The 26,211-nt window shown below is 47.1% G+C and overlaps 1 protein-coding gene across 1 annotated transcript in view; it reads right to left on the reverse strand.

Annotated features, from left to right (window-relative positions):
• snrkb (SNF related kinase b) overlaps nt 1–26,211 on the reverse strand; it is a 161,826-nt gene that overhangs the window by 92,058 nt on the left and 43,557 nt on the right. The window lies entirely within an intron of this gene.

A 26,211-nucleotide genomic window follows, 5' to 3' on the forward strand; every position in this document is an offset into this window, starting at 1 on the left:
ACAGAAATCTATTGATCTCAGTCTTGAGAGGCTCCATTGTTCGAGCCTTTTGGCAAGAGAATTCCAGATTTCCACTAATCCTTACATGTAGGTTAGCTAATTAATTAGTGACCTTAACAGGAAAGTAAATATCAAATGAGAGTAGGATGAGTGAGAATGCTCAAAGTAAGCTGTGGGCTGGAATTCTCCAGCCATTGGGATTATATTTTCCCACTGACAATGCACCCCACCTTCGGGTTTCCCAACGGCATGGGGTGCCTTCAATGGGAAATCCTATTGACAAGGCGCCGGGAAGAGACCATTCCAATGCAAGTGAATAGCGCTCTGCGAGAAACACGCAGCTGGGGGGACCGGGGAATCCCGCCTGTGAGATCTTCCACTAACAAATAGTTTACTAATATACACCAGCAACATCCACTTAAAGAGACTTTGTGAAACTGTACCCCAGAAAGAATTGTTGCTCTCAAAGATGTAAATGATGATTGTTAAATTACCAGGTCATGTTTTCTAGAATATGTATGTTTTATACTGTCTATACAAAATCGTACAATGGAAACAAAAGTGGAGAATCTTTATTTTATTCATTAATGGGATACAGGTTTCACTGACTAGGCCCAGCATTTGTTGCCTATCCCTAATTGCCTTTGAGAAGGTGATGCTGAGCTGCTTTCTTGAACTCCTGGTACACCACAGTGCTGTTATGAAGAGGTAGCAGGATGGTGCCCCAGCGACAGTGAAGGAACAGCGATATATTTCCAAGTCAGGGCGGTGAGTGACTTGGAGGGGAACCTCCAGGTGATGATGTTCCCATGTATCTGCTGCCCTTGTCCTTCTAGATGGTGGTGGTCATGGGTTTGGAAGGTGCTGTCTAAGGAACCTTGGTGAGTTCCTGCCATGCATTTTGTAGATGGTACACACGGCTGCTACTGGACATCAGTGGTGGAGGGAGTGAATATTTGTTGAAGGGATGCAAATCAAGCGGGTTGCTTTGTGCTGGATGGTGTTGAGCTTCTTGAGTGTTGTTGGAGCTGCACTCATCCAGGCAAGTGAAGAGATGTCCTTCACTTTCTCCTCATGTAAAAGCTGCTACAGTCAAAAATTTAGCCCAGCCAATAGCGGAGGAATTGACCTTCACATTGCCTTTTAAGAAATCATGACCAATCTCGAGTTGCGAGCAGGTTTTTCAGCTGACATGATATGCACTTTCACTACAAATTGCCCAACTGAGAAGTAACAAGCCACCTGAGAGTTTGTACACCCACACAGTTGTCTAGCATGTTCTGCACTTGGTTCCAATGGACTGATTAACTATACAGTCCCGTAATTACCTGAACACCACCACTAAGGATTAAGGGCATTTCACCAAGTTATATACATAAGACCATAGGACCATAAGACATAGGAGTGGAAGTAAGGCCATTCGGCCCATCGAGTCCACTCCGCCATTCAATCATGGCTGATTTCAACTCCATTTACCCGCTCTCTCTCCATAGCCCTTAATTCCTCGAGAAATCAAGAATTTATCAACTTCTGTCTTAAAGACACTCAACGTCCCGGCCTCCACCGCCCTTGGTGGCAATGAATTCCACAGACCCACCACTCTCTGGCTGAAGAAATTTCTCCTCATCCCTGTTCTAAAGTGACTCCCTTTTATTCTAAGGCTGTGCCCCCGGGTCCTAGTCTCCCCTGCTAATGGAAACAACTTCCCTACATCCACCCTATCTAAGCCATTCATCATCTTGTAAGTTTCTATTAGATCTCCCCTCAACCTCCTAAACTCCAATGAATATAATCCCAGGATCCTCAGACGTTCATCATATGTTAGGCCTACCATTCCTGGGATCATCCGTGTGAATCTCCGCTGGACCCGCTCCAGTGCCAGTATGTCCTTCCTGAGGTGCGGGGCCCAAAATTGCTCACAGTATTCTAAATGGGGCCTAACTAATGCTTTATAAAGCTTCAGAAGTACATCCCTGCTTTTATATTCCAAGCCTCTTGAGATGAATGACAACATTGCATTTGCTTTCTTAATTACGGACTCAACCTGCAAGTTTACCTTTGGAGAATCCTGGACCAGGACTCCCAAGTCCCTTTGCACTTCAGCATTATGAATTTTGTCACCGTTGAGAAAATAGTCCATGCCTCTATTCTTTTTTCCAAAGTGCAAGACCTCGCACTTGTCCACGTTGAATTTCATCAGCCATTTCTTGGACCACTCTCCTAAACTGTCTAAATCTTTCTGCAGCCTCCCCACCTCCTCCATACTACCTGCCCCTCCACCTATCTTTGTATCATCGGCAAACTTAGCCAGAATGCCCCCAGTCCCGTCATCTAGATCGTTAATATATAAAGAGAACAGCTGTGGCCCCAACACTGAACCCTGCGGGACACCACACGTCACCGGTTACCATTCCGAAAAAGAACCTTTTATCCCAACTCTCTGCCTTCTGCCTGACAGCCAATCGCCAATCCATGTTAGTACCTTGCCTCGAATACCATGGGCCCTTATTTTACTCAGCAGTCTCCCGTGAGGCACCTTATCAAAGGCCTTTTGGAAGTCAAGATAGATAACATCCATTGGCTCTCCTTGGTCTAACCTATTTGTTATCTCTTCAAAAAACTCTAACAGGTTTGTCAGGCACGACCTCCCCTTACTAAATCCATGCTGACTTGTCCTAATCTGACCCGGCACTTACAAGAATTTAGAAATCTCATCCTTAACAATGGATTCTAGAATCTTGCCAACAACCGAGGTTAGGCTAATTGGCCTATAATTTTCCATCTTTTTCCTTGTTCCCTTCTTGAACAGGGGGGTTACAACAGCGATTTTCCAATCCTCTGGGACTTTCCCCGACTCCAGTGACTTGTGAAAGATCATAACTAACGCCTCCACTATTTCTTCAGCTATCTCCTTTAGAACTCTAGGATGTAGTCCATCTGGGCCCGGAGATTTATCAATTTTTAGACCTCTTAGTTTCTCTAGCACTTTCTCCTTTGTGATGGCTACCATATTCAACTCTGCCCCCTGACTCTCCGGAATTGTTGGGATATTACTCATGTCTTCTACTGTGAAGACTGACGCAAAGTACTTATTTAGTTCCTCAGCTATTTCCTTGTCTCCCATCACAAAATTACCAGCGTCATTTTGGAGCGGCCCAATGTCAACTTTTGCCTCCCGTTTGTTTTTAATGTATTTAAAGAAACTTTTACTATAATTCCTAATGTCACTGGCTAGCCTACCTTCATATTTGATCCTCTCTTTCCTTATTTCTCTCTTTGTTATCCTCTGTGTGTTTTTGTAGTCTTCCCAATCTTCTGACTTCCCACTACTCTTTGCCACATTATAGGCTTTCTCTTTTGCTTTGATGCATTCCCTAACTTCCTTTGTCAGCCATGGCTGCCTAATCCCCCCTCTGATAACCTTTCTTTTCTTTGGAATGAACCTCTGCACTATGTCCTCAATTACTCCCAGAAACTCCTGCCATTGCTGTTCTACTGTCTTTCCCACTAGGCTCTGCTCCCAGTCGATTTTCGTCAGTTCCTCCCTCATGCCCCTGTAGTTACCTTTATTTAACTGTAACACCTTTACATCTGATTCTACCTTCTTTCTTTCAAATTGGAGATTGAATTCTACCATATTATGATCACTGCCTCCTAAGTGCTCCCTTACTTTAAGATCTTTAATCAAGTCTGGCTCATTACATAACACTAAGTCCAGAATGGCCTGTTCCCTCGTGGGCTCCATCACAAGCTGTTCCAAAAAGCCCTCCTGTAAACATTCAATGAATTCCCTTTCCTTGGGTCCACTGGCAGCATTATTTACCCAGTCCACCTGCATATTGAAGTCCCCCATGATCACTGTGACCTTGCCTTTCTGACATGCACTTTCTATTTCGTGGTGCATTTTGTGCTCCCGGTCCTGACCACTGTTAGGAGGCCTGTACATAACTCCCATTATGGTTTTTTTGCCTTTGTGGTTCCTCAACTCTACCCACACAGACTCCACATCATCTGACCCTATGTCGTTTAGTGCTATTGATTTAATTTCATTCCTAATTAACAAGGCAACCCCGCCCCCTCTGCCCACCTCCCTGTCTTTTCGCTAGGTTGTGAATCCCTGGATGTTTAAATGCCAGTCCTGAACCCCCTGCAACCATGTCTCTGTGATGCCTACCACATCATACCTGCCAGTCACAATCTGGGCCACAAGCTCATCTACCTTGTTCCGTACACTGCGCGCATTTAAATATAGCACCTTTAATTCTCTATTGACCGTCCCTTTTTGTTTTCTTAGTGTGGTGGACCTTGGTTTACTGAGCCTTTCCATACACTGTGTCATATTTTGTGGGATGGGGACTATCGTAACCTCTCCTGAGTTTTGTCTTTTCGTGCTTTTTTGTATTCCTAAGCAGCTACGCTTCCCACTGATTACTTCACCTCTTGGTTCCCTGACTTTCCCTTGGACTGTGCAGTAACGGAAAATAGACAAAATTGAGCTACCTGCTTACAAGACCTCACATAAATGCATTCCCACCTCTATATCCACTCAGGAGGGAGTAATTTCCTGGCCTATTCTCACTCTGATCTCTCAACACCATCACGACACAACTCCATCCCTGAAGCTATTGTTCAGGAGTACAGAGATACATAAAAGATAGGAGCAGGAAGAGGACTTTTAGCCCTTCGAGTACATGGTCAACACATGTAATTTCCACACAAAATGATCAAATTAAATCTAGTGTTCTCATTTCAGCTAGACTGGCCTAATATCGGCTCATCACATGTTTATTTAGAACCAACTGTTTCAGAAAATGTTGGTGCCTCCATCCCAAACTCCGGAGGCAGCTCCAGTCATTCTTCAGCTGAGTCTGAACTTCTGGCACCATTTTGTTCCAGACGTGTTCTGTACCCACGTGTTTTCCTGCTGGTGCTTTCCTGCTGGTGTCGTGGAGAATCAGACTTGGGGTGGAAGATTCTGGTCGGACTTTCATCAGTTTTGCCCCGGCCACCCGATCTGTCGTGGCAGGCACCATCGGAAGATCCTGGGCTGGATTCTCCGTTTTTGGGACTAGGTCCCCACGTCATTGTAAAAGCTGCGGCCTTTCACGACAGAAAAACTAGCGTGAAAGGGTCACATGTTCATAGCCGTGCAGGGGGCTAGCAGTGACCCATCGGGAAGCTCGCAGCAAAAGCCCCCGTACTTCCAGTTCAGAGTCCGCGCATGTGCACGGCGGTGGCATCCAGCGGCCACGCCGTGCACCAAGGCGGACTCAGACCACGGAGCTGGACCTCCCAAATAGTGCCCCCATTGGCTGCGCACCCAACCCGGACAGCCCGCCCAAAATTAGACCGGTGCCGTATAAGGCCACCCCCTGCCCTCCGATTGGCCCGTCCCCGACCATGGCGGCCGCAGACTGAGTCCGCAGCCGCCACACTAGTATTCCAACCGGCAAGACCATGTTAGATCCACACCGTCGGGAATTCGACCGGTCAGGGGCAGAGGATGACGGGGCGGGCCTCCGGCAATGGCCGCAGGTAGGGGATACGCGGCACGGCGTACCTTCGAGGCCCGGAGAATCGGCAAACCGCCACCAGTCCCAATTCCACGTGCCGGAATGGATTCTCCGCTCCGGCGCCGGCCACAATTTCGGCGTCGGGGTGCAGAGAATCCAACTCCCTATGAGGAATTCACGCCAGCGTAATGCTGTTTTCAGGATTCCCGCTTAATTCTCTTCTTCCACTGAATCCATCAGCGGAACAGTGGGAGAATATTGCCTTGATATGTTCCTGTGTTAGCCTAACCACACAGATTTATTGGCAGAAGGTGGGAATTGGATTACAGCTGTAAAACTGACAGACTCCAAGAATTTCCTGAAATGAGGTGAAGCTCCTCTTTCAGCCACTGAACCATGTATAAGACTCTGAACTTTCTTCCTTCTTCCACTTGATGTTTGCTTTTTAAAAATTGTATGACAGAGGCACAGATCCACTTCAACCAAGAACAAACACATACAGCATCTTCAAACATCTGCTGCTGGAACATGATCCGACGAAGAGGAAATCCAGATGGAATCTCCTGGATGGTTCAACAGTTTAACCATTTTGATTCTCACTAAACTAAGAGCTACAAAAGGACAAAGTTTTCATTCTGGAATTTGTTTAAAAAATCCCAGTGCTCTGCAAACTCACTCTGAGAACGAAATGAGCCAAACTAGTGCAGGAAAGAGTTGACCAGGATGAAGCACAAAGATAGTTAGTCATATAGGAACAATACAAAGTGATCAGTATGCATATTTTCTGGCCACCGTAATGGGAAAACGATTGTAGAATACAATGTTTCCTTACAATCTCATGGGTTTGTGCTTAACATATTTAATTTCTAGAAGAGGTGCGAATGTGTTGGACAATGGATCCCTTAGACTACTGGGGTCTCCTGTGTTTCCCCCAAGTAGAAACCAATTAACTATTTCATTATTTACACTGACACCCTTCCTGTAGCTGACCTCAACTAGTGCAGAACTTTAAAATAGTGGAGAATTGTTGCAGAAAGAGCATTTAATCCGTTGTTGGCGGAAGAAATTGCTATCTGTGTCAGGATTGGTACAATAAAGATGTCTCAAAGTATTGTAATAGCACAGGTCAAGGGCAAACCAGCAGGCAAGGGGTTAAACGTATACCAAGGGAAAACCAGCAAGCAAGGGGTTAAAGTCACCCACAATGGAAATTATTTAATCATCTCATAGAGCATTTGAATATGAAAAGGGAAACACAGGAGGTCCCAGTAAGTCTAAGGGATCCATTGTCCGACACATTCGCACCTCTTCTAGAAGTTAAATATGTTAAGCACAAACCCATGAGATTGTAAGGAAATATTCTATTCTTTAATCGTTTTCCCATTACGGGGACCAGAAAATATGCATACTGATCACTTTGTATTGTTCCGAATGATTCAGTGATGTCAATACCTGCTTGTGACTCCAACGAATTTTAAATATATATGCATGTAATTCTATGATCAGAGCTGACTTTTGTGAGCTGCAGGGTGGTCGCGGGGTCTGTCTCTCCTGTGTGCACGCAGTTTTTCCGAATTAAACAAAGTTTTACCAACACCACGCGGTCTAGAACAGACTTTGAGGTTTTTCTTCCCTCCAACAGTTGGCGTAGTCAGGGCAGGAGATCAACACAGGACGACCGACGACTATGTGGCTCCAAATCGGGTAAGTGTCTTTCAATCTACCATCCATAGTTAGTGGCTGGCCGTAAGTTGCGATCTTAAAGAACAAAACGGAGGAAGAGTCTGACCGCGGGAGGTGAAGTAAAATTCGTCGGGGGAAACCGGGGTGTGGGATCGGGTAGTTAAGTTAAGGAAAACTTGCGAAGGAACTTGCTTTGGAGATTGAAGTGCCTGGTCAAAAGTAAAAACCCGTAGGACGAAATACCATGGGAGAAAGAGTTAGAAGCATCTCACCTAATGTGAGAAAGGAATAGCCGCAGTGGTAACCGCGAGAGGGTAGAGCCATGCAGGAGGAACCCCGCAGGAGTGGTGTGTGTGTGTGAGAGAGTGAACGGCAGGGATGGCCGGATCAGATAAAACAGGCAGCAAGAGCAAGGTAGAGGCAAGATAGATGGGTGCCCGAGGGATCGATCGTGCAGATGATTGTAATCCACAATAGTAAATTAATTACAAAGATGAGGGAGAAAGTATACAATCCAGACGCACCCGGGGCTGAGCAGAAGGCCTGGTGGACAGTTTAACAATTTTGATTCTCACTAAACTAAGAGCTAAAAAAGGACAACGTTTTCATTCTGAAATTATTTTTTAAATCCCAGTGCTCTGCAAACTCACTCTGAGAACAAAATGAGCCAAACTAGTGCAGGAAAGAGTTGACAAGAATGAAGCACAAAGATAGTTAGTCATATTGGAGAACAAGTAGAAACCAATTAACTACTTCGTTATTTACACTGACACCCTTCCTGTAGCTGACCCCAGCTAGTACAGAACTTTAAAATAGTGGAGAATTGTTGCAGAAAAAGCATTTAATCCGTTTTCACAGTTGCTTATACTAAGAGCAAATTGCTGGGTTAATCTGCATAAATGCTTGAAGCTGCACGGGGAATTTCCTCTAGGGATAATTCACTGGACAGAGGAGTTCCACATGAACTTCAAAGGTGGGCCAACTGTAGCATGAAAGTTTATTTATTTTCCGAAGCATTCAAGGGACACACTTTGTACCCAATTTCTGTCCAGAAGGCCCGAATATAAATATTTATGCACCTTTATCTCATAGCGAGCAAACTTAAGTGGAAAAAGGCTCATCTTTTTTTTTTAAAGCATCCTTTCAAGTTATTGGAATAATTCATGGCATTCAAGGTAGTGAGAGCATGCATCTTCTTTTAAACAATGAACATGTTTTTTTTTGCAGTTTTCAAAAGTAGTGGACGGGATTCTCCGACCCCCTGCTGGGTCGGAGAATCGCAGGGAGGTTGGCGTTAATCCCGCCCAGCCGCCGGCTGCCGAATTCTCCGGCGCCGGTTTTTGGCAGGGGCGGGGATCGCGCCGCGCCGGTCGGGGGCCGTTGGCAGTGGCCCCCCCCCCCGGCGATTCTCCGAGCCCCGATGGGCCGAGCGGCTGCCCGTTTTCGGCCTGTCCCGCCGGCGTGAAATGGACAAGGTCCATACGAGCGGGACCTGGCTTTGAAGGGCGGCCTGTGGTGTCCTGGGGGGGGGGGGGGGGTCCCACGGAGGCCTGGCCCACGATCAAGGCCCACCGATCTGTGGGCGTGCCTGTGCCGTGGGGGCACTCGTACCCTCCGGGCCGGCCTGTGTAAAGCTCCCAATGGCCGGTGCGGAGAAGAAACCCCCTGCGCATGCGCAGGAATCACGTCAGCAGTTCTGTGCATGCGCCAGAACACGCTGACGCTCCTGCGCATGCGCCAACTTGCGCCGGCCAGCAGAGGCCTTTCGGAGCCGGTTGGCGTGGCGCCAACCATTCCAGCGCCGGCCTAACCCCTGGAAGTGCAGAGGATTCCACAACTTCCGGGCGACCTGACGCCGGAGTGGTTCACGCCACTCTTTAGCGCTGGTACGGCCCGCCCGCCGGTTGCGGGAGAATCCCGGCCAGTGTGTAATCAATGAACTATCTCTGGCCAGCCAATCTCATCTTTGTCCTTCACACAACCTAACGTCCTTATCTGCTCCGGTTTATATTTGACTCCAGTCCCACTAATGTGATTGACTGCTAACTGCCCTCTAAAATGGCCCAGGTAGTCACATGACTATATCAAACTGTGACTCAGGGTAACCAAGGATGGTTAATAAATGTCAGCCTTGCCGCTATGTCCAAATCACAAGAATACATTTTAAAAAAGGAGACTTAAAGAGAGAGTTTAGAGAAAGTTTGAGCAACAGATTAAGAAATAGGCAGGGAGGGAGATGGGGAAGGAGATGGTGAGGTGGAGGGCGAGGGAGACAGTGAGGGATAGGGAGAGGGTGGTAGAGAGGGACAGGGAGACAGAGAGGGAGACAGAGAGGGAGACGGAGAGGGAGAGGGAGGTAGAGAGGGAGAGGGAGAGGGAGATGGAGAGGGAGAGGGAGACGGAGACGGGGAGGGAGACTCGGCAGGAGACGGGGCGGGAGACGGTGACGGTGACGGGGAGGGAGAGGAAGACAGTGAGGGACAGGGAGAGGGAGATAGAAAGGGAGAGGGAGAGGGAGATGGAGGAGAGGGAGAGGGAGAGGGAGATGGAGAAGTTGAGGGAGACGGAGATGGAGAGGGAAAGGGAGAGGGAGATGGAGATGGAGATGGAGAGGGAGAGGGAGAGGGAGATGGTGAGGGGGAGGGAGAGGGAGAGGGAGAGGGAGACTGGGTGGGAGATGGGGAGGGAGAGGAAGACAATAAGGGAGAGGGAGATGGAGACGGAGATGGAGATGGAGATGGAGAGGGAGAGGGAGAGGGAGAGGGGGAGGGAGATGGTGAGGGGGAGGGAGAGGGAGATGGTGAGGGGGAGGGAGAGGGAGATGGTGAGGGGGAGGGAGAGGGAGATGGAGAGGGAGAGGGAGACTGGGCGGGAGATGGGGAGGGAGAGGAAGACAATAAGGGAGAGGGAGACGGAGACGGAGAGGGAGAGGGAGATGGAGAGGGAGATGGAGAGGGAGAGGGAGAGGGAGATGGTGAGGGGGAGGGAGAGGGAGATGGTGAGGGGGAGGGAGATGGTGAGGGGGAGGGAGAGGGAGACGGAGACGGAGAGGGAGATGGAGAGGGAAAGGGAGATGGTGAGGGAAAGGGAGATGGTGAGGGGGAGGGAGAGGGAGATGGTGAGGGGGAGGGAGAGGGAGATGGTGAGGGGGAGGGAGTTAGAGAGGGAGATAGGAAAACAATTAATTTAAATTGGAAGATCATTATTACTTCAGTAAAAGAGAATGACCAGGATGTTCTGTCTCTGCCACAGCAGCGTCCCCTGCGGTGATGTGACGAGCCATTCAAATCTCCGTCGACTTTGGTGGGACCAGAAAATCCTATCGGGGAGGCGGGGCCCTAACATTTCACCCTAAAAATCAAAAGCGCGTCTCATGTACAATGAGGCCTGTTTTAAAGGCTAGACAGAAACTACTCAATATTCATCATGGGGAGGGGAGGGGGTAACTGTGACAATATTCTACCTGTAAGAACCACATTAAATCAGTTCCAAAGGTGGATTGAAATGGCCAAGGTTTGGCCGCTGCTCAGGTTTCACTGCTCGCCTGCAGTGTACTGGGTTTTATTTGGCAGAAAATAAATCACTGTTATTTAACTCATATATTACCCATCCCCATCATTCAGCCACTGTCCCAACCTTGTGGTGAGTAACTACACATCTGACTTTACCCAAGTTAACAGTGGCTAAGTCCAGGGACGGGCAGTGTGGGGAGTTGATCCACTTTCTAGCACTAATGTGTCAGAGCTCTGGCATGAGGGACTGCCTTGGGCATTATATTTTTGATTAATGGAGCTTCTTCTAGCTAACAGAAAAGCTCCAATGAGTGTGTGCTTATGCCCAGCTGTACAGGGCTACTGGATCCAGAATTTGCTTGTGAGCTTTGAGGACTTGGAGTGAGGTCACATCGTTTAATTGTGGGACTGTAATTGTGAACGCAATGTTTGAAAGGGGTACAAATAACCAATAAAACAGATGGTCTGGCCATTACGCATTGCTGTTGATGAGAGTTTGCCATATTCCCTACATTATAACAAGTGAGAATACACTTCAAAAACTGCTTCCTTGGCTGGAAAGCACTTTGGGGTGTTCTGGGCATTGAAAGGAGTTATAAAAATGTGAGACTTGCATTCTGTCACTGCCCAATTTGTCCAGCAGTGAATATAAGCGCTGAGGAGTCTTTACTTAGATCTGCCTTTCATCTTAGAGCAACAAACAATTTTGATGTTTGGCTTGGACTGTTTCTTGTGAGCTATGCACAACACAAACTAACTTTGGAAAATAACATTTTCCATTTTTTTTTTTAGGTTTCCCGTTTATACTGAGTGAATTCCAACATTAATAAATAATAAAGCAAAGGGAAGAGGGTGGGAATTGGTGTCAGCCCTCCCAGGCCCGCTGAAGGTGAACTATTAACGGCCAGCTTTATTCCCACTATCCCACATACCTATCACACTTTCCTTATTCTTCAGTCAGGTACACAGCCGTCTATATGGACACCATTAATCACAGCACTTGTTCACAGCTGAAAAACCTTCCATTTTATATGGGAAGTGCTCCATTGCAGAACACCTCAAAGCACATAATAAGTGGGAAGAAAATAACACTCAGCAGGATAGGGAGGAAGTTATATTGCGGGGGGGGGGGGGGGGGGGGGTGCTTGAAGGTACCGTCAGAGAGATAAGTTGCAAGAGAGAGAGAGGGAAATAGAAAGAGAGAGAAAAGAAGGTGAGGAAGATAAGGAGAGGAAGAGACGTGTATCTGAGCATGGATTCTCCGGCCCCCAGTCGCATGTTTCTCGGCAGCGACCCGTTCACTGGTGGTGGGATTCTCTACTCCTGCCACTTGTCAATGGGATTTCCCATTGAAGCCACCCCACGCCACCAGAAAACCTGCGGGAGGGGGTGTACAACCGGCGGGAACAGAGAATTCCAACGGCCAGTGAATTCCCCCTTGATGTTTCTCCCAACAACAGGATGCCCAAAGCATTGTGCAGTCAATGAAGTACATCTGAAGTGTAGTTACCATTGAATAATATGAGACACGGCTGCTAAATTGACGACCAGAAAGCTCCCATTAAAAAAAACAAAGGAATAATGATCAGACAATTTGTTTTTTTAGTGATGTTGGTTGAGACATAAATATTGGCCACATGCAGAAAACTCTTGGGCTGCATTCTCCATCGGCGGGATCCTCCGCTTCGCCGTCAGCGCACCCACGGATTTCCTGACGGCGTGAGAGTGCCCACAATGAGAAACCCCATTGGCCGGCTGGCGGGACGGAAGATCCCGCTGCCAACAGGGGGCAGCGGGATGGAGAATCCCGCCCCTTGTTCTTCTTCAAGTAATGCCGATCGATTTTTCATTCACCCAAGTGGGCTGACAGGCCTGTGATGAACATCAAGATGGGCTGCCCGAAGGTGTGGCACTCACACTGTACACCCCAGAGTATGTGCTCACACCTTGGGACTGGACTTGAACCTGCAACCTTCTGATTCAGAGGTGAGTGTGCTGCCAACTGAGCCACAGCTGCACCCAAGGGTTTTTTTTTCAAGCATGGAGAAGCCAACCCTGCTCGACTTGCTCTTAATGAGCTCAGACTGGGACAAAAAAAAGGCAAAACCTTCTTCCAGAAAACATCAGACAAAATGATTTCATTTTGCTGACAATTCAGCCTCCAACACCCAATGTTCCGACGTCATGGTTTTCAGAGTCACTGACTTGAATCCGGGAACAGCCTGAAACAGATCTGCTGCCAACATTAATGTTTTATTCTGACACCAACCCATACTTTAAAAATGAATGGCACTCACAAATGGTACATGGAGGACACAAGACCTTTATTGTCCTTGTATTTATTGCTTTTCTAATCATATTACAAAACAATTCTTCTTCTGATTATGCTGGATTGTCAGTGTTCAAACAAAATCATAATCAAGGTCATTAGTGAGCAATTGCATTAATCATGGACCTGTGCTGTGCAGCCCAGTTCCTTTGCAGCAAAACCTAAGCTGTGCACAAACAGCCTTGCTACATCAGGAGATTTGATATAGCAGTCATTTCAATAGCTGCTGCTGACAGACAGCTTGAAGAACTGGGGAAACTGAGTCACTGGTAAATGGTGGGTTCAGCCTTCCCAACATTCAGTCAAAGACTTGCCTATCCAACAAAACAGCTGCATCCCGAATTCTTTAGCTCATCATCCCGATTGACACTGACTTGCACATTTTGCGGAAAGAACTGTAAGGGGACACTGACAGCTTCCTGGAGCTGAACTGGAATGAATGATTTTGGAGGATATAATTAAGAGAATCACGTTCGCATGCAGAGATGAGACTGCAGCTTCCACTGATCGACAAGACACACAACGCAGAGCATGATTTCTGTTAAGTGTTGCATTATATGGAGATAGCAATCTCACTGCATCATCAGGGACATTAGTCCATTCCTAACAAATTAATTAATTAAGGCACTTCTTTAAATTGATAGATATTGGGCACGATCTAACGGAAATGTTTCTAAGTGTCATTCTAGGTGTGTTTGGCTGGGAGTTTGTATCCAGCTCTGTCAGCGAGTTCCCCACCACTATCTAACCACACTTAGTCACTTTTTTGGGCCTTGGGAAGTTTCTCCCCAGTCAAGCCCACACTTAGAATTATTTTCATAACTGGGAGCTGAACTCGCTGGTCAGATCGGCTACTCAGAGATCAGGCCTCAGTTATTAAAGGGTGCCCTGATCGCTAAGTGGGTTTGAGGGTCCCCCACGCACCACATCCATGGGCAATGACACCCCCACACACATAGGCATGACCCCACACCCCCGAGGTGAGGACACCTGCTATGGGGTTGGGAAGGGCTCCCCCTTTTCAGGCCTTCCCACACCCTCTTTTGGGGCCCCCCCTTCCAGGATCCCCACACTTTCCCCCCCCCCCAAACTTCTGGAGACCCCTTCATACCCCCCTTCAGCCCCCCACCCATCATACCTCCCCTCATCCCTTATTTCATGGACATGGCCCCGCTCAGGCCCCAACCCTCGGCAGTGGCACCCAGGCACCATGGAACTGCCACCCTGGCACTGCCCCATGCCAGCCTGGCAGTGCCAAGATTCTCTGGTGCCAGAGGAAGAGCCAGGGTGTACCCTGACCCCGTCCCCAACCACCCAGGAGTCTCCAATGTCCAGGGAGCCCCTCCAGGTGCCATGACGCCTGGTTCACGTTTGTGTGGACCAGTACCAATCGGCGACTGTGTGACCTCTCACTGGTGAGCTGGTTAGATTGCAGGAGGCCATTAGATTGGACTTCCATCTCGCTAATGAGATGGAGGTTGCCTTTAATTGGCCTCAATTAGCTCCGCGCCGCATCTAGGCAGTATCCAGATCCCGCCAACGGGAGCTGGCCAGTTAGATCGCAAATCGCTTGGCGCCTGGCGTGGTTCCTAATTTGGGTCTCTCCCTCGATCTAACCAGCCCATCCAGATCCTCGCCAGGCACAATACGGCCGTTAAATCGCAGCCATTATGTCAGCAGAAGCAAGCTGTGCTCTGGTAAGTGACATGACGCTTCATGCAGTAATCAGTATACTCATTAATGATACTTGGATACCATGCTGCTTTCTGATACAAATACAGTGATATCAATTATGAAGTATAGGTTATTGCCTTATTTCTACATGACATTCACAAAGCTTGCAATGACTCATCATAGTTGACTTTAAGATTTGATCCCAAACATGAAATTCCAATGATGAAAATCATATCCCATTCATTCTAGCTGGATAACATTCCAGTGGACTGAATCTCTTCCCACGTATTCTAATTGGATAACATTCCAATTGACCAAACTACTCCCCTTTGTGCAGATTTTGTGATCCAAGGATCAGATGATCTTCATCTATCCACAACATTATGCAGGTCACTAACATGAGCCAGAGAAAAAACAGTACATGTTAAATATCAAATAGGTTTTGTGCAAAAATGTACATTTTTGTCAGTAATGTATGTTTTTCACTGTTTGAAAGAATGACTCAGTCTTGCAATGGCTATTTACGTCACAGCTTTTGGAACGGCTAATTCAACCATGATCCCAATGCAAGATTTTGCTAAACTGGTCACGCAGTTATTTGGATAGTATGGTAATGTCACTGATACATCTGAATTGATTTTGTTCTTCCTACTGAGTTTCACAACCTTGTCTCAAATGACAGACACCCGACCATCATTCTCATGCAGAGCCAATCCTCGCCAGCTATAGTTTCATTTCATCGCACAGTTTGATATCGGCGTTTGTTTAAATTTAGAATGTGGCCTCTGAAAGGCGAAGGGAGAGTCTGATAGGAATGATGGAGCTAAATGAACGCGATGCAATTCCTCAGTTTGCCTCAGACAACACATCTGCTTTTGATGTAAATGGTGACAATGTTTATCTGATTAGAGGTCAGCGGTGAATGTGTGTGTGCATGTCAGCGAGACAAAAGAAACCGCACTCTCAGGAAATCCTCAATTCTGTTGCACCTGGCAATATGTTTTTAAAAATTGTACCGCGAGTACAGTATCTGCTGATTTTTGTTTTCCTAACTGTGTGAAGAGTACTCAGTTTAACTTCCGCTAAAACATGTGTGCAATCCAAATGGGGCCAGGTTAAACTCTGAATAAACTGGGTTCTGATGGAAAGCTGCAGAGCACAGCAATGAGCAAACTAATTCTCGTCAAGGCACCAGTGCCTCCAGCTTCCTTTCTGAAACGCCTGCAGCACTCCTCCCTTGCACAGTGCAGAATAGATTCATACCTGCGAGTTGCTATACCATGCACACAGACTCAAAGGCACCCTTTCATATACCAAAAATATCCAATAGAAACTTACTGAGGTTTTTATTGACAGAAGTTATTATTTGAAATTTTATTTAATTAGGTGAAGTCACCATAGTCCCAGATGATCATAGGCTGCTTTCCCCTTTTTTTTGGGGGGGGGGGGAAGCTTACTGGTAGTGATTTAACCTGAGGGTCACTGCACCTCAGGTGAGGGTTAAGGTTGAGAAGGCAGGGCCTTCATGAATAATTATTTAATTACTGTTATCTTTAAATGGTTGCTGCTCTCGTGGCTGCTCATTAAAAGGGACAGGCAATATAATGAGACAATAGTCCACACTATGGGCGGGATTTTCCCACCACCCCGCCGTGTGGTATTTGGCAGCGGAGGCAGCCCGCCAGCAGGATCTACCAGTCCCGCCGTTGTCAATGGAATTTCCCGTTGACAGCACCCCCCATCGCCGCGAAACCCACATGCCAGCGTGGGACTGGAATTGCCCGCCCGTGTGATCAGCTGGTAAATCCTGCCCTGTGACTGTATCCCCACACTGTGGACAGCTACAAGCTATAGCGGCAGCGCTAATCCACAAGCAAAAATCTAACAAATGACTGTTCTATTAGAATGCTTTTATTAAGATGCCATTTTTGCTTGGTCTTTAAAACTCTACTATCCCTATCCAAACTCACACCAGGTCCCGTTCACCCACCACCACTGTGAGTCACATTGGCTCCCGGTTCACCAATGTCTCAAATTTAAAATTCTCATCTTTCTTTTCAAATCCCTACCCATGCCCATAGCCACCCCTGGGTGGAATTTTCTGCTCCCGCCAACAGTAGAAAGAGAGCAGGATGGGGAGCAGGATTTGGCAGGAGACTCAAAAAGATTCCCAATATTGGGAAATTGGTCTGCAATCTTGTTCTCCCGACTGATCGATATTGAGAACCCAATTTGCATCTGCTAAGTGTCAATAAAAAAACCAACACACTGGAATCTTGTCCCTCCTCCTCCTTCCAAATCTTGCACCACACCAGCGGAGTTTCTGTTTCACGATTGTACATAAGTAGTGTGCACCTGGTGAGGGAGACTTCTTCCTGGACTTTTAGGTAAGTAGACGCGGCTTTCGCCTTTCACATTGTCACCAAGAGATATTAGCTGCCTGTCACACACGCTGCACCAAGATTGGGCACAGTGTAGGGGTGAGACCAAACCAGGACTGGGGTGGGAGTCAAGGAGCAGAGTGGAAGTGTGAATGGCTGTCCAGGTGCCATTCAAATATGGAACCTGGATTTTGGAGCCTATGAGGTGATGGCGGGGCGGGGCGGGCCACTTCCTGCCCACCTTACCATGAGAGTGGAGGTGCTCCTGGTGGCTGCAAAATTAATTAGCTGAACGGCGCAAGATCTCATGTTCAGCAGCCCCGCCCTCCAGCGGAAGACCCTCCGACATTTGCTTCCTTTACCAGACTTAAGTCTCCAGAACGGAAAATTCCACCCCCTATCTCTGCAACTTCCTCCATGCAGTCCTCCAACCATCTGGCAACTCTGAATTTGTGCAATTCCGACCACTTGTACATTCCCCCACTTTGTCCGGTTTAGCTCAGTTGATTGGACAGCTGGTTCATGATGCAGAGCAAGACCAGCAGCGCGGGTTCAATTCTTGTACTGGCTGAAGTTAGTCATGGAGGCCCCACAAGCTCAACTTTGTCCCTCGCCTGAGGTGTGATGACCCTCAGGTTAAATCACCACCAGTCTGCTCTAGCCTCAAAGGGGAAAGCAGCCTATGGTCATCTGGGGCTCCGGTGACTTTACTTGATCAACCTGCCTTCAGCAGCATGCCTTCAGCTGCCTAGCTCCAAAGCTTCGCAATTCCCTCCCTAATTCTCTTCCTTTAAGGATGCTCCATAAAATCTATATTTCTGTGCAAGCATTTAGTCACCTGCCCTGCTGTCTCCTTATGTGATTTGGTGCCAATGTATTTGTCCTATGAAGCACCTGGACACTATAGAAATTCAAGTTATTGTTCTTGGTCTTTGCATGCGCCGAATGTCAATTTGCATCTGTTTGCATTGCTTTCCCAGAGATCAACTAAAGGAAAGGCAATAGCCCTGAATTTCAAATCTGGAAATAACCCAGAGTCAAGCAGGGTTGTGACTAAACAGAGAAAGGCTTAAACAAGTGTGGGCAGGGTGCAGACCAGGAAAGCTACAAGTCATCATATTACAAGAATTACCTCACTAAAATAGAGAAACTAAAAAGAGAATTTACATTTAAACTACACCTTACGCAATGTTCCAAGGTCTTCGACACCCAATAAGCTGCTTAAGAAGTGTAGTCAAGGCTGTAATGTCAGAAAGTTGATCATTCAGTCAAAAATAATCACATCAAGGTTCACTCTCACCTCGCTACGCAGGGTTTAGAAGGAAAAGATTTGGAAATGTAAAATACAAAGAGGATTCGCACGGGCGTACATCAGCCTGAAGGAGCTCAGTTGAACTAATTGATCGGGTCAGATTTACTGAGCAATTTGCTAAATTGCATCAGCAGTTACACCCAATGTTCATTAAAACCATCTGAAGTACAACACTCCCAAATTAGCATCAAAATCATGGACCATCAAAACTTGAAGTACATTGAAAACTCATTAATGTTCTCAAACCCACAAGTTTACCTATAAAAATATTTTGAGCATGGAGACAGCTACAATGTCTTCAGCAGCGCGGACTGTTCCCTCACCCACTGGATATACAGTAAAGGGGGGTACTAGGGGCTGGAGAAATTCAGTGGAGCCCCATGCTGAACGTGTCAAGCTTTTGTTGTCTGTCATAGTGAACTGTGAGAAACACCCAGCAGTACAATTATAGATCCATGGCGGGATTCTCCGACCCCCCACAGGGTGGTTCACGCCACTCCTCGGTGCCGGGACCCCCCGCCCCGCCGGGTAGGGGAGAAGCCCGCCCTTAGTCTCCAATTGTGATTTTGATGAGCATCACTGGGAATGGAGGGAAGCTTGAAAAAGGTTAAGGTAAAAAGAACTCAGATGTTTATGGACCCTTCAATGGGCATAACACTTTGCAGTGAATGTCTATCTCAAAATATAGGGGGCTGGATTATCCGCTCCCTGACGCCAAAATCACATTCGGCGACGGGGCAGACATTCCGTTTTCACGCCAATATCTGGAGTGGCGCTGGTTTTTGTATTCTCAGCCTCCTGATAAGCGGCGTACTCCAAGTATCCAGGCCCAAGTGTCCGCCCCGCGATGCTCCGACCCCGACCGGCCGAGTTCCTGATGGCGTGGGTTACGTGTGCTCACACTGTTCGGGAACCTCGCGTGTCAGCTGCGGACTTCAGTCTGGGACCGCCACAGTCGGGGGAGGGCCGATCCGCGGGCAGGGGTGGCTTCATTCGGGGCTGGGGGCACTATGGGCGGGCGGTCCAGGGCGCGCGAGTGGCCGAGGGGGGGGGGGGGCACGGCTTTTGCGGTCCATGTCCGCGCGCGGGCTGAGTCCGCCCAAGGAGCACGATGCAGCCGCTGCAGGCCGCGAGCTCCACGCTGCCTCGCTGCCAGCCCCCAGCAAAACGGGGAATCGGTGGCTGTTTTCTCCGGTTTTCCTGGTGTAAAAGACCACCGTTTTCACACCGGTTGGGGGCCTAGTCTCCCAAATGGATAATCCAGCCCAGGGTGTGATCTAACAAAAAAAAACAGAGTCCTGTTCAGGGTAGGAAGAGTAGGGTCATTCCCGGAACTTGCAGCAGCGGGAACGACCCTGCTATCGAACGGCACAGGGCCTCAGCGGGGAACACCCCATCGAGGCTGTACTCCGATACATTTGCAGCACTGAGGAGCTCCGCTTGCCAGGGCAAGAAGAGTTCAGGTTGCCATTTTTAAATGCCGCCCTGATCTCTCGACCACACCAAACTGACCCCAGAGTCCCCCAATGCCCTAACTCACCTATTGAGGGGGTCCTTGAACTCCCCCCTGCATCCCACGGGCAGGACTCCCCTGTTCCCAATCTCCACTGCGGGCACAATGCCACTGTGGCACCTTGGCACATCAGTGTGGCATCCTGCCAGTGCCCCTGCTGGCCTGGTAGTGCCACCTGGGCGACCTCCATGTCAGGGTGGCCCACAGGCACTACTGCCAGGGTGCCCAGACAACACTGCCAGTGTGCCAGGCTGGCAGTGCCACATTGCCCAGATGGCATCAGCAGTGCCAGGGTTTTAACCTGGCCAGAGGCTGACCACCCAGGGGCCTCCAATCACATAAGGACCCCCCCCCCCTCCGCCGTGGCGGGTTCCGAGCAGCAGGATTAGCCAGCTACATAAAACTCTGAAGGAGCCATCTCAGCCACCAAAAGCCACACTGCAGGGACCCGGAAAGTCCCACCCATCGTCAAACAGTGCTTGCGGTCATTTATGTGCATCTAAGAGGGCCCACAGGGCCTTCGTTTATTCCTCAGTCTGAAAGTTGACCCGTCAGGACAGCGGCTTAGATTATGCGCTCATGTTTCCAGAGCTGGATATGAACACATAATCAGAGGTGAGAGGACTACCATTGAACCACAGCTGACACCCAAGAGAGTATTGTTCTTTGATCACTGACTTCACCATTTATTTCCTCAGATGTGTGGCAATGGGATGGTCATTACAAAAATAGTCTCTCTTTCCTTGTCCTCCACATGTCAGATGATCTTGCAGAAAGCTGCTAATGAAGAGAGAGTCTTGCATTTTAATGAGGCTCTCAACTGTCAGCATCCCAGCTTGGACTGTTGAACTCAAATTATTTGCCAATGGGTTTCCATTGAATCCCTACAGTGCAGAAGGAGGCCATTTAGCCCATTATGTCTGCGTCAACTCTGCAAAAGAACACTCTACCTAGACCCACTCTCCCACCGTATCCCCGTAACTCAACACCTTGATCGTAGCCAATCCACCTAACCTGTACATCTTTGGACTGTGGGAGGAAACCAGAGCACCAGATGATCACCAAGGGCAGAATTGAACACGGGTCCCTGGTGCTGTGAGATACCAGTACGAACCACTGTGCCACCGTGCTGGTGCAAGTGTCAGTCTCTCCCAAGACTCACACTGTTCATTTGCTTTTAAACTATCCCAGTAGTTGTATGATGTAACACTAGTGGAGCTGTTGAATAAGCATAGCAATTCATCAATTTAATCCACAGATAGACTTGTACATGAAGAAAGGCAAATCCCAATACAGAGTTCTGGGAACCATAGGAGCAAAGTGACCTGTTCCTGCCAAGCAGGCTACACTTACATGTCATGCCTCACAGGGATATGACGGGGGCCTAAATCACTACCCTAATAGGATAATCAACATAGACAAAACATGCACGCACAATGTCTGCATGCTAAAAGGTAATTAATTACTGCGCAGAATTCAGAATACGAATGCAAATTTGTTCCTCTACCAGAATAATCTTATTTTATATTGCCAGAGTGTCCCTGTTTGTGAGCAGATTGCTGCTTAGCACGCAAGCGACCTCGGAGCCAAACCCATCCAAAGTAACAGCATGTGGCAAGTACTCATCACTTCAGCATGCATGGGGCCTGAATACCATGTGGCTGCATAAAGGAATCGGCAAAAAGATTTTAAAAAATACTCTTTTTGTGCAAACACTCAGATCCCGTGTGACCATTTCCCAACCTGAATTAAATATGGGCAGGATTTTAGCCCCCCCCCCCCCTCCCCCCCCCTCCCCCATCCTGCTATAACCAGGGAAGGGTGGGAAGAAATGGGAACCTTCATGGCCTTGATACGTTTAATTATTTCTGTAATTCCCAAGTCGATACGGGAGACTTTCATTTTCCCAAAGAAAGTTCTAACAAGAGTCAAGGTTAACCAGTATTTACTGCAAGTGCTGGGTCATTGGGATCTGTTACAATTACACATTGTTACACATTGTCCCAGACTCTCTTGACAACAGAGGGACATAATCCACGTGTTCAGTGGAAGCCAAAAGCTGCCACCAACAATATACTTATTTTAGCATTATGTCATTAATTTCATCACTTTAAACTGCAGGCTCCAAGACTCTTAAAATAATTCTCTTCCACATATTCACGTGAGTTTTATTTTTCTTCGTCATGACTACTGTACAGAAGCAAAATAAAAAGCAAAATCCATAGAATCCTTCCAGTGTGGAAGGAGGCCATTCAGCCCATTGAATCTGTACCGACCCTCCAAAAGAGTACTCTAACTAGGTCTACTCCCCGCTCTATCCCTGTAACCTCACACATCGATCATGGCCAATCCACCTAATTGACTGTGGGAGGAAACCGGAGCGCTCGAGGAAACCTACGCAGACACGGGGAGAATGTGCAAACTCCCCACAGACAGTTACCCAAGACAAGAATCGAACCTGGATCCCTGGCACTGTGAGGCAGCAGAGCTACCCAATTCATTTTTTTTTCCAATTAAGGGGCAATTTAGCATGGCCAATCCACCTAGCATGTAACCACTGTGCCACCGTGCCAGATATGTTACAAATCTTATATTTGCACACACTTTCTGGCAATGTTTCTATTGCAAATTCCTTTGGGTAATTTTATAATTTAAATTACCAATATAAACTTGCCATGCGATAAGTACACCCTTCTCTCGGTGGGGGGCAGTGTAGCTGGAGGGTGTATACAGTTTGCTATGTTTATACAGGTAATTTCAGTTATACAATGTTGACATTGGAATTTACAATCGAACTACAAAAATATAATGCCTGACATGGAAATGGGAACTGAAATCCACCTGCTGTCCAGTCCATTATGTGCCATCTTAGAACGCCGCTTAAGACTACATCTGGTCAGACAAGGGGGCATAACCTTAAAAATCAGAACTACATTATTCAAGGGTGATGATTTTTGCTGTCTAAAGGGTAGTGATATCTATTTCCCTCAGAAAGCTGTTAACGCACACAGTCATTTGAAAAGTTCAAACTGAGGTGTTTAGAGTTTTGTTTGTGGGATTAGAGGGTGGCCAAGATCATTCTAATTGAATGGCATAACAGTATAAAGGGACTGAATGACACACTTCTGTTCCTATGTTATTTCCCATGTTCAGCACATGGGAAATCCAACTAGTATATTTCGATATTGAACCCTCGTCCGATTGATCCACAGACACATCTTTTTGTTATCATTTGTAAATAGCAAAACCAAACTTTAAAGTTTAGATTCTTTATTAGTCCATAGTCAGTGATATGGACTGCAATGTTCATCGGGCGACCACACAGCTACACTCTTGTCATATTTTTCTCCTTGGGTTAAGCAGATTGGAATTAACAACTGGATCTGTTTAAGCCTTGGAGTAAACACTAATTAATTCAAGCTGGTTAAGCCCCATTCATGATTCATTTGGCAAGTTCTGTCTTCTCAAGAAGATCTTGGCTCTATCCCTCATATTGTCATGTATAGCTGCACACTGGTAGGAAGAACAGAGACACTGAAAGTTGGCTGAAGGCTGTGGAAATACAACATCTTATAAACTGTTTACAACTATTAGGATCTACAAGTCAGAGAAAGAACGTTGCAATAAAGAACAATTTCCGAGAATAAAAGCAAAAAAAAACTTTCAACACAGCCAGTATTTGAACAACAGAGAAATGTTATTAACTAGCTTGTCTTCAATGACATTAGTCAACAGGTAGTCTGGTTTTAGGACATAAAGAACTTGCATTGATATACCGCCTTTCACAATCTCACATCATTTGAAAACAGTTTATCCACCATTTAAGTTCTTTTGAAGTGTAGTCACTGTTGTAATGTAGGAAACACGGCAACTAATTTGAGTACCAGTAAGCTCCCACAAACAGCAACATGAAAATGACCAGATAATCTGATTTAATGATCCTGTCTGAGGGATAAATAGTGACCAGGGGAGAGAACCCCCTGCTCTTCGTCAGCAATAGTGCCATCAGATTGTTTATGCCCACCTGAGCTTAATGTTACATCTGGAAGATGGTGCCTCCAGTCAGGCAGCACTCCCACAGCGCTGCACTGTAGTGTCAGCCTAGAAGGCGTGTGCAAAAGACTAGATTGGGGCTGGAACCCACAGGCCTCCTCGTGCAGAAACCAGAGTGATACCAGCAGAGGCATGGCTTATGGCACCTTGATCAATAATTAATTGCTGAGATAAAGCAGTGTTCAAGTGGTCAGGGAGTGCCCTGTGTGGAGGTCATCCAAATAAGCACAGCCTGTGCTCAATCATAAAGACTTAGAGTGAGGGAAATGCCACCCTGTTGGTAGCTGGTCTTCAATTTCTGTTTACTGACCTTGGCGAGAATCTGAGTTATTAATCATAGAATTTACAGAGCAGAAGGAGGCCATTCAGCCCATCGAGTCTGCACCGGCTCTTGGAAAGAGCACCCTACCCAAGGTCAACACCGCCACCCTATCCCCATAACCCAGCAACCCCACCCAACACTAAGGGCAATTTTGGTCACTAAGGGCAATTTATCACGGCCAATCCATCTAACCCGCACATCTTTGGACTGTGGGAGGAAACCGGAGCACCCGGAGGAAACCCACGCACACACGGGGAGGATGTGCAGACTCCGCACAGACAGTGACTCAAGCCAGAATCGAACCTGGGACCCTGGAGCTGTGAAGCAATTGTGCTATCCACAAGGCTACCGTGCTGCCCTTAAGTCAGATAAAGCAACAGGGAACAACTGGCTTCATTTCTCACTTTTTAAAGTACTTTCAGGAAATTGCAGTTTGATGGATAACGGCTGGTCTCAGTACTTTTATCTATGTTGGAGCAGATATTCCCTGGCTTTGCTAATGGGAATTAGACAATGCACTGTTTTATAAGATTGACAGTGCTGTACTTCCTAATGTAAAATGTTTTATTCTGTTGCTTAAGTGGTAATGTGTTTAAACTTCTCTATCCCATTAAGAGTAGAAAGTCCAAGTGGAAAGCCACTGGGAGCTTAATTATTTGATGAAGAATTGTGCAGATTGCATTGGGTAGGTTAGTTCTAGGTTGTCGTGAGAAGCAGCAAACATTTTAAGATCATCTGGCACTAAATATGGCACTGATTCATAACATTCTGATCTATCATTTTTATATGTTAAATAGTGGCTCTTCTGCCATTGGTTATGGTAAGTTGAGTCTTATCACCCAACGTCCCTTCTGAGTCTCCATGCTAGTTGATATTGCAAATGTTTCGTAGGGTACTCTCTATATCCTTTTTAAAATCATAATCACCACTTTGAAACCCAGTGGCTTGATTAAATATCACTCTAACTCCATTTCTTCTCCAAAGTCCTCAAATGTGAGGCATCTAAATGGCACTAACCAAAGAGGTGAACAATACTGCCCATGATTGTCTCTTTTTACCTCCCTTGTCTTCTCCCTTGTCTTCTTTACAGCCTTTAACACTAGATGATGCCATCCTTCTGTGCTGCCTCGACACTGCTGTCCACCTTGAGGAGGGGGGAGGAGGGGGAGGGGGGAGGAGGGGGGAGAGGGGGAATTAACTTTGTTTACTTCCCCATCACCGATGTAATTACAGCTAGAACATTCAACACCAATATCAGTCTTTAGGAGTCCCGCAAAGATCCATTCTCAGCTCCAAACATGTCTCAGCTACTTGGTGACCTTGGAGAAAACATGGGGAGTAGAATCCACAGGTACTCTGCTAACATCCAGCTCCAGCTTCTACCATCTCTTTTGGCCCATTCACTGCCTTTAAACTATTTGACTGGCTAGCCCACATGACTTTGTCTTCAGTTCCCGCTAGAGAGACCATACCCTGAAATTAGGCTCCCCCGCCGCTCCCTCCCCCAACAACCCCCCATAAACACTCCTATAGGCTGAAGCAGGTGATTTCTAATTCTGGCATCCAATTCAACCCTGAACTCATCTTTTGACCCCATAATCTGCCCACTTTTACCTCCATTATTAAACTCCCATCTCAACTCATCTACCACTGAAGCCCATGTCCATGTCATTGTCACCTCCGGACATCCCTCTAATTCTGTCCTGACTAACCTCCCACCCTCCGTTAATATAAACTCTGCCTCCAACAAATTCACGCTGTAGCTTATGGTCACACACAGCCGAAGATGCCAGGCATCCTCAAACTGCATCGTGCAACAGTCCAGCCACAATTCAGTGTTCAAGGAGGTGTGAAATGTTGTTTCAGATTAGTTTAAAGTTACAATCTACATAAGTCAAAGTAAGCAAATTCCTTAAAAC

This window comes from Scyliorhinus torazame, chromosome 10 (assembly GCF_047496885.1).
Source record: "Scyliorhinus torazame isolate Kashiwa2021f chromosome 10, sScyTor2.1, whole genome shotgun sequence".
Lineage (NCBI taxonomy): Eukaryota > Metazoa > Chordata > Chondrichthyes > Carcharhiniformes > Scyliorhinidae > Scyliorhinus > Scyliorhinus torazame.